Here is a 7,500-nt window from a genome sequence, read left to right as displayed (position 1 = left end):
ATATATATATATATATATATATATATATATATATATATATATATACAGTATATGTATATATATATATCAGTCACTAGTCCCTAATACGTTCATCCTTTAATTGCTAATTGTTGGCTGAAACTTCTGTGCAGAAAATTTCCACAATACTGAAGGCTTCCAGTACCTGATGTAAAGTTCATGTTCCCCCTACCCCTTCCCCACCACAAAAACATTACGCCACTCACCTCTAACTTGCAAGCAATCTCTTTCGTCCTGTCAGACTGCAATACTAATACATCATACATAGATAGACAGCATATTCTCGATCTACATCTCTTTCATCCCAGTGCTTCCAAATTATGAAACTCTTTCACCAAACCCATCTTTATTTTTCCATCGACGTAACCACAACACCTCAAAACCCTGATCCAATTTCTCCTACATTAACCTTCTGTTTACCACATCTTTATCGTAAATCTACATCTCTTAGGTTTCAACCTGTCTCACTCACCAAATACCAAACAATTCATCTCACTAACATCAACATTCTTCCTCTCATTTGCATTCTACATCCACATTTTCCTTCCACAAAGGAGAGCTGGCTAAACAGTACATCGTCATGCATGACAACTTTGGTTTCCCTTTTAGCCCTTATAACCGAATGTTCAGAGAGGTTAAATAAGACAAAGAAGTTATTAATCAATCTTATTTGTCATAAATAATATTTTCAAACATTCTTGATATAATTAAGAGCTAAAAATAATTACTTGACCTTTATTTTTCCTACATGACTCTGTATAAAAACCTATTTCAGCTAAAACTAAGTCGTTTTTCCCTAGGCAATGTAAAGAAAAAAAATCAATGAGATGAATGGCCGAAAGTGCCGCAAGTGCTTGGTCCGACATCCTAAATTTCATAAAATTACCTCAAATAAGATATCAAAATAAACAAGTACATTCTATTACAATACTAACATAATTTAAAACTCCTGCCTCAGTTTTCTGATGCAATTGTATGTTGAGAAGCCCTTCAAGTGAAGTGACATTTAAAGGAAAATAAAAGAAAAAAGTACTACTGTACAGTATATAGACCTGCCTACTCCTCTTAACGAAAACCTCGTTGTCCATCAACCCACCTGCTTAGGCTGGACATTCCTCTGGTCTCCTAAGGCTTACCTGGTCTATAAGAGGTTGGACGGTATCAGATTGAAGCGTAGGTGTAACATGAATAAATATATTCTTTCTTAAGCTTCGACAAAAATCTCTCATTCTAACGTATCTAATTTGCCTTTAATCATCTTGCAATACATTTATTTTGCACGAACTCCACTGCAATTGACAATTAAGTGCGGAAGATATATATCTCAGGGTCTTGATTAAATCGAACGCCCATTATTTGAGAGTTAATGAGCCTGTTCGAAATCTCTCATCTTATTCTTAGTTACAGTCGATACTCACCCGTCACGCAAAGACATAATTCCAGATTTTCCTTTTACGTGACCGCAATGGATTTAAAATGCATCTGGTATCTTTTTAAGAACGCGTTCTACTATTCGACCGAGTAGTGCCTTATGCACTTTTGGAATTCACGTACAATTTTAACCATCTCGTCACGATAAAAATGGAAATGTAAGAGAGGCGACTGTATGAATCATAAGGTTTTGCAGGAGTTGAAAAACAAAGGGTTCTTAGTAAATTGGAGGAAGTGAAATGCCACACACTCCAAAAGTTTTCGTTTCACCCACATTGTTACGAAGATTCTGCAATAAAGAGGCGAATAACTAATAACAGTTTCTGAACGCGATGACGATTCTTAAAAGGCCTGTGGCGATAAAAATACACCAAGGTCAAAAGTGATGAATTTAAAGTAACTCTACCCCTGAAAAGAACAGTGTAGAGAAAAAATATCTGACGTTTTACTGTGACAGATCTATTAAAGGCAACAGGTCATACAGTTAGGAGAGACCTTAACAATTTAGACAAATCTCATCCTCATCAATGGGGTGCCCAGTATATGTTCAATTCCTAGTCAATATATATATATATATATATATATATATATATATATATATATATATATATATATATATATATATATATATATATATATATATATAATATAAACAATAAATTTCTGACTCACATTGGGATCGAACCCAGGTCTTTCAAATGAAAGACCAGAGCGCTGCCAACCAGGCCTTACAAGTCATCAAAGAAGTTGGAACCTGAGTACCACTGTACCTAAGGCATTACCTGGGCAGGCTAACTCCCAGGTAATGCCTTAGGGACAGTAATTCAAGCAGTTAGCATATATATATATATATATATATATATATATATATATATATATATATATATATATATATATATATAATATATATATATATATATATATATATATATATATATATATATATATATATATATATATATATATATAAATTTATATATATATATGTATATATGTATACATATATATATATATATATATATATATATATATATATATATATATATATATATATATATATATATATATATACCGATCAAACGCCTTTTTCCCCTTACTAGGGTTGGCGTCAGGTATTAACTTTCCGGTTTATAGTGAGTACATATGGGGTGAACTTGCAAACCCCACACCCTACCCCGTAAATGTTACATGTTCAAGAGGTACACGCCCCGACTGTATCTGGCTTTTCCAAGTAATCACCCATCCAAGTCATGACCAGACTCAACGTCGTTTGACTTCGCTAATGTAACTGCCAGCTGTTAAAACTATTCACAGAGTCTGTTCCGATCAATTGTTTTATATAGTTGTTGCTACTTACATATCCCTTTAATAGAAATTTCATTCCTTTGGGTATTGTATTCTTAGCCATCCTCCTTCCTTATTTTGCGTAATTACGAGTTATTTCATTTCTACTTTGTTGATTAACGTCCAAAACTGCCAGGTTTTCATTTGTTTACACTGCAGTGCCCTCCTTGGCCGAATTCCTCAATCAAGAAAAAAAGAAGATGCTGATGACGCAACATCTGAGAGGGAGAAGACTGATCTCCTGACGCCCACGGGGTTTGGTGACACTAACTAGCTCCGTTTTTTCGCGGGACGAAGAGGGCGGCGCAAAAAGACTTGGTAGCGATTTGAAGATGTTCGTGGATTAGAAGGTTACACACTTGCAAACGCCACATCCGACAACTGCATCGCCTGTCAGTCATCTGACCCCGATTTCTCTAACTCGTTGCAAACTAGATGCCGATTTGGTGGACATCTTATTGTGGCGAGCTGCGTTACTTGACTGACAAAGGATGAACCGTAGTTTTGTCAGGGTCGATGGCATAAAAATACCCGGCCTTCTTTTTAACCTTCGTATACCCTCGATACATAAGAAAACAAGCATTACCCATTCGATCTCAACTCTAGTATTCTAATGTAAACAATGCAAGATCTAACTGCTCAGCCAAAGAGAGTGCCTAGCTCACCGACAGCATCAACGGGAAGAGGTTTACAGTAAATCCCACAAACCGTCACTCGCTATATACAGACATCACGACTTGAAAAGATAAACTTTGTTTACTTTTGTTTCCTTTTTTTAGTCATCGTGAAACTCGAACACATATTATTTTTTAAAAGGTTACACATGTAACCAAAGCAGCCACACAAACTTGCATAATACTATGTTATTGCAAAAAAAAAGAAGATAAAAAGTTGCAGTTTGTACTCATACCATCTGCGTCGAGGGTTAGAACAGAAAGGACAGGCAGACGGATAAACAAACATTCGTAGATAAGGTTGACAGAGGACAAAACACTGGCGAGATCTAATCGTGTGAAGAAAGAAGAGGCCCAAAAACAGTGACCAAACCATTTGCGCTCAGATATTAGAATACGGGCGTGATGGCTTCATTACGTAATCTAAGACTCGCGACTGTTTCCCACCTTCCGTTATTCAAGGTATGGTTGCAGCTCAAGAGTAAACGTGGCCTACTTTGACTGAGCTACCTGCCTGTTTATATCTATATGTCGTTGTCATAGTTCTTTCATTCATTTATACATAATACATACATATATATATATATATATATATATATATATATATATATATATTTATATAATATATATATATATATATATATATATATATATATATATATATATATATTTATATAAATACAACCTCCTATAAAGATCTTCTGATATCTTTATACAAAGATCTTCTGATATCTTTATACAACTCTCTTGCTCTCTCTCTCTCTCTCTCTCTATCTCTCTATGTATATATATATATATATATATATATATATATATGTGTGTGTGTGTGTGTGTGTGTGTGTGTGTGTGTGTGTGTGTGTGTGCGAGCGCATGCGGCTGTGTTTGTATGCCGCAGCTTAAGAAATAATCTTTCTGAAGTCTCAAGAAAGGGCAGCCATGTGTGGGAGGCACCAGGACGCTGAGGGCGCGAAAGAATTCGTTGCCCATCTCGCTAAGGCAAACTTACTACCCCAAGAAGGACGCAGCCATCATGTGTCTGTCAGACTTAAATCATTCAGCTACTGATAATGTCAGGAAGTCAGAAACTATGCCGGATGGCAAGCCAAGAGTAAAGATGGCAAAAATAGAGGAAAGGGAGGGTTACAAATTTAACCAACTATTTAGTTTTGTATAAGATTGTTTCCCGAGTTAAACCTCAAGTAGAGTCCTAAATCTGCTCAAATTCAGAAACGATATATTCACCTCGATGCCTCTGTTAAAGCAGGTTTTGAAACAGAATCGATCGCATACTCACTCGGAATATTATGCTACTTTAATGGCTTTTGGGAGTTTACTGGAAACATTCTGCCACAAATCAGAGCAACGTTCAAAGCTGCCATTGGATTCGGCTTGTTCTCTCCACAAAATATTTTAGATGAGTGTTCGAAGTATGAAGCTACACTTCAGAGCCTTTCATGGTCAGTGTAATACGGCTTGTTGAGTAATGATCTATATTCGTTGTAAATAACAATAACAATAATTACAGCTACCTTAGTCTTTCAGAACTCTCGAGACTAGACGTAACTGCAAGTTACTGCCAATTACTTTCCCTAACCAAGCAACAGAAAATTAGATATACTGTATCGTTTACAGCCACACCTCGCATTGCTTTAGGAAAGTAAGCGCATAGTGTAATGCTCTTGTGTGAGCACTTCTGCCTATAAATGTTTCCTGTGCAATTCATTCATATTTTCTCATAATTAAATTCCATGAAATATCTCTTTGTCAATATTACAGTCATAAACAAAACCGTAATATTTTTAGTCTTTTTCAGCTCTACGTCATGCAATTCATTGAGTCCTGTCTGGAATCATTTTTCTCGAGCTGGATGAGGACTGCCCTCTCTCTCTCTCTCTCTCTCTCTCTCTCTCTCTCTCTCTCTCTCTCTCTCTCTCTCTCTCTCTCTTCTCTCTCTATAAGATGTGCAGTACAAATTGATTTCGTATCTTTATACCTTCTTCTTTCTTCTCATAACCGGAGTTCTGAATTAGCCAAAGCAACATCAATATATGCCTGTGTCGGTGATTTTTTGTTAATTCCGATAGTCATGAGGTAACCCTTTTGCTGTGAAACTGACCTCACTGCCAGAGCCTGACCCAAGCACTGCCTTCATGTTAACTCAGAGCAACACTCATCCCCTCGTATCGAATTCTCGAGATCACAGTCTCTAGAGGATAATGTTATATAATGCGTTAGACAATCGTTAAGTCTTTAGTTTATGAACGCCTGAAATCTTGCCTTCTTTTTTTTTTTTTTTTTTTTGCAACATTGCATTCTGCACATCTGGTGAAGAAGCCTTCCTCTTGGAATGAAGCTTTAGTGTATGTTATATCAGATCATCTTAGGTTTTTTATATTTCGGAGATCCATTATTGAAAATTTAAATTACTTTAAACCTCATTCAGATTAAGACAAAGGTTTATCCGTTTTATTTCTTGTGTGATTTCTAAACCCATCGAATTTTTATCTTTTCAACTAAGCCTCTACGTCATATGTCTAAGAAACAGCTAATTATCTTTGGACAATCATAATGAAATTAAATTTTGTTTTCTATTTACACTTTTACGTTTGTTGCAAATACCAGCATACCACGCTTGATACCTGGAACTGTGCTGTAGGTTTGAAGTTATGCGCTGCTGTCACAAAACTATGAACACAGCTGTCATAAGTGGTCATGTCTAGGGAGATTAACTGATTAAATTGTTTGCATAACAAAACAATCAATTACCATCCTTGTCAACGACAATGGTCATGAGCGTCGGAAATATAATTCTAGCTGCAAATTGAATTAAGAAATAAAAATCATGCCTCAATTTCAACCATTCTCTCAATCTCTGTATATGTCACATAAACTTCAACACTTTGAGTGCGTAAAAATCCCTAATTATTAAAATTAATAAAAACGAAGAATTATCAGCAGATGAGCGAACATCGCTGAGGGGAGAGAGGGCAAAGAGTCTCATCTCAGATGGATCACAGTTTAACTTGTTTCTGTGACTCAGGCGTTTGACCTTTCACAGCTTTCGCACAGCTCAGGCGTTCAGACAGTTTTTTCTTCACAGCTTTGTCTTAATGGATTTTTAGATCTTGTTTTAAAACACGGAATTACAATTACACGCTACGTCAGTCATGCGTACTAGAAGATGATGTAAAAGGTGAAGGAGTTAGTTAAGAAAACCAAAAAAGATTGTCAAGTGGTCTAAGAGTTTACAAAGAAGGGAATAAAACAGGATTTAAAAATACGTGCTTTACAGTTCGTTACATAAAATAATCGGTTTCGTAGAACAGACTCTAAATGTCAAAGAAGCGATTATGCGCTCACAGGAATATTTAATCGTGGAACTGCAATCCAAAGTAATATTTAGTTGATAATTTAATTGATATATATGTATATATATATATATATATATATATATATATATATATATATATATATATATATATATATATATATATATACATATATATATATATATATATATATATATATCTGTGTGTGTATGTATGTGTGTTGGGGGAGGAGAATTGATGAGATGAGGATGCTAGCCCAACACACTTGGAGGCCACCCAACCAAGTACTAAACTTCACGAATCTCAGCGACCAGCGGAAAACTCATACATCTACAAGTAGGTCTCGTATTTTCTGCTACTTCTAAGAATGTTCACGCATGCCTTCTTTTAACACTAAGACGTTTCCCTAGCAAGGAGCGGGTCCAATAAAAAAAAAATGGTCAATTTCACATTCATATTTTGGCTGCAGAAACGTGGATGAATATAGTGTACAGAAAACTTCCAAAATATTTGCTACACAGAACACTCACTACCAATGCGTTGAGCTCTCCTACACAACCTTCGGCAGTCACCTCTGTCTTGCGTATGTGTGCATTTATCTACTGTATATATAGCTATACGCATCGTGTCTACATTTTTCTTATGCGAAAAATAAAATGCACATTATTTAGTACAATGTATAAAGAAATAAAGAAACAAAGCTG

The 7,500-nt window shown here is 35.5% G+C and overlaps 1 protein-coding gene across 10 annotated transcripts in view; it reads right to left on the bottom strand.

The window, feature by feature from the left end:
- LOC136837064 (calcium-activated chloride channel regulator 1-like) overlaps positions 1 to 7,500 on the bottom strand; it is a 151,536-nt gene that overhangs the window by 19,609 nt on the left and 124,427 nt on the right. The gene's annotated exons all lie outside the window — the stretch shown is intronic.

This window comes from Macrobrachium rosenbergii, chromosome 57 (assembly GCF_040412425.1).
Source record: "Macrobrachium rosenbergii isolate ZJJX-2024 chromosome 57, ASM4041242v1, whole genome shotgun sequence".
NCBI classification, from domain to species: Eukaryota; Metazoa; Arthropoda; class Malacostraca; order Decapoda; family Palaemonidae; genus Macrobrachium; species Macrobrachium rosenbergii.
Note: the sequence above shows the minus strand (reverse complement) of the source record. Positions and strands in the feature narration are given on the sequence as shown.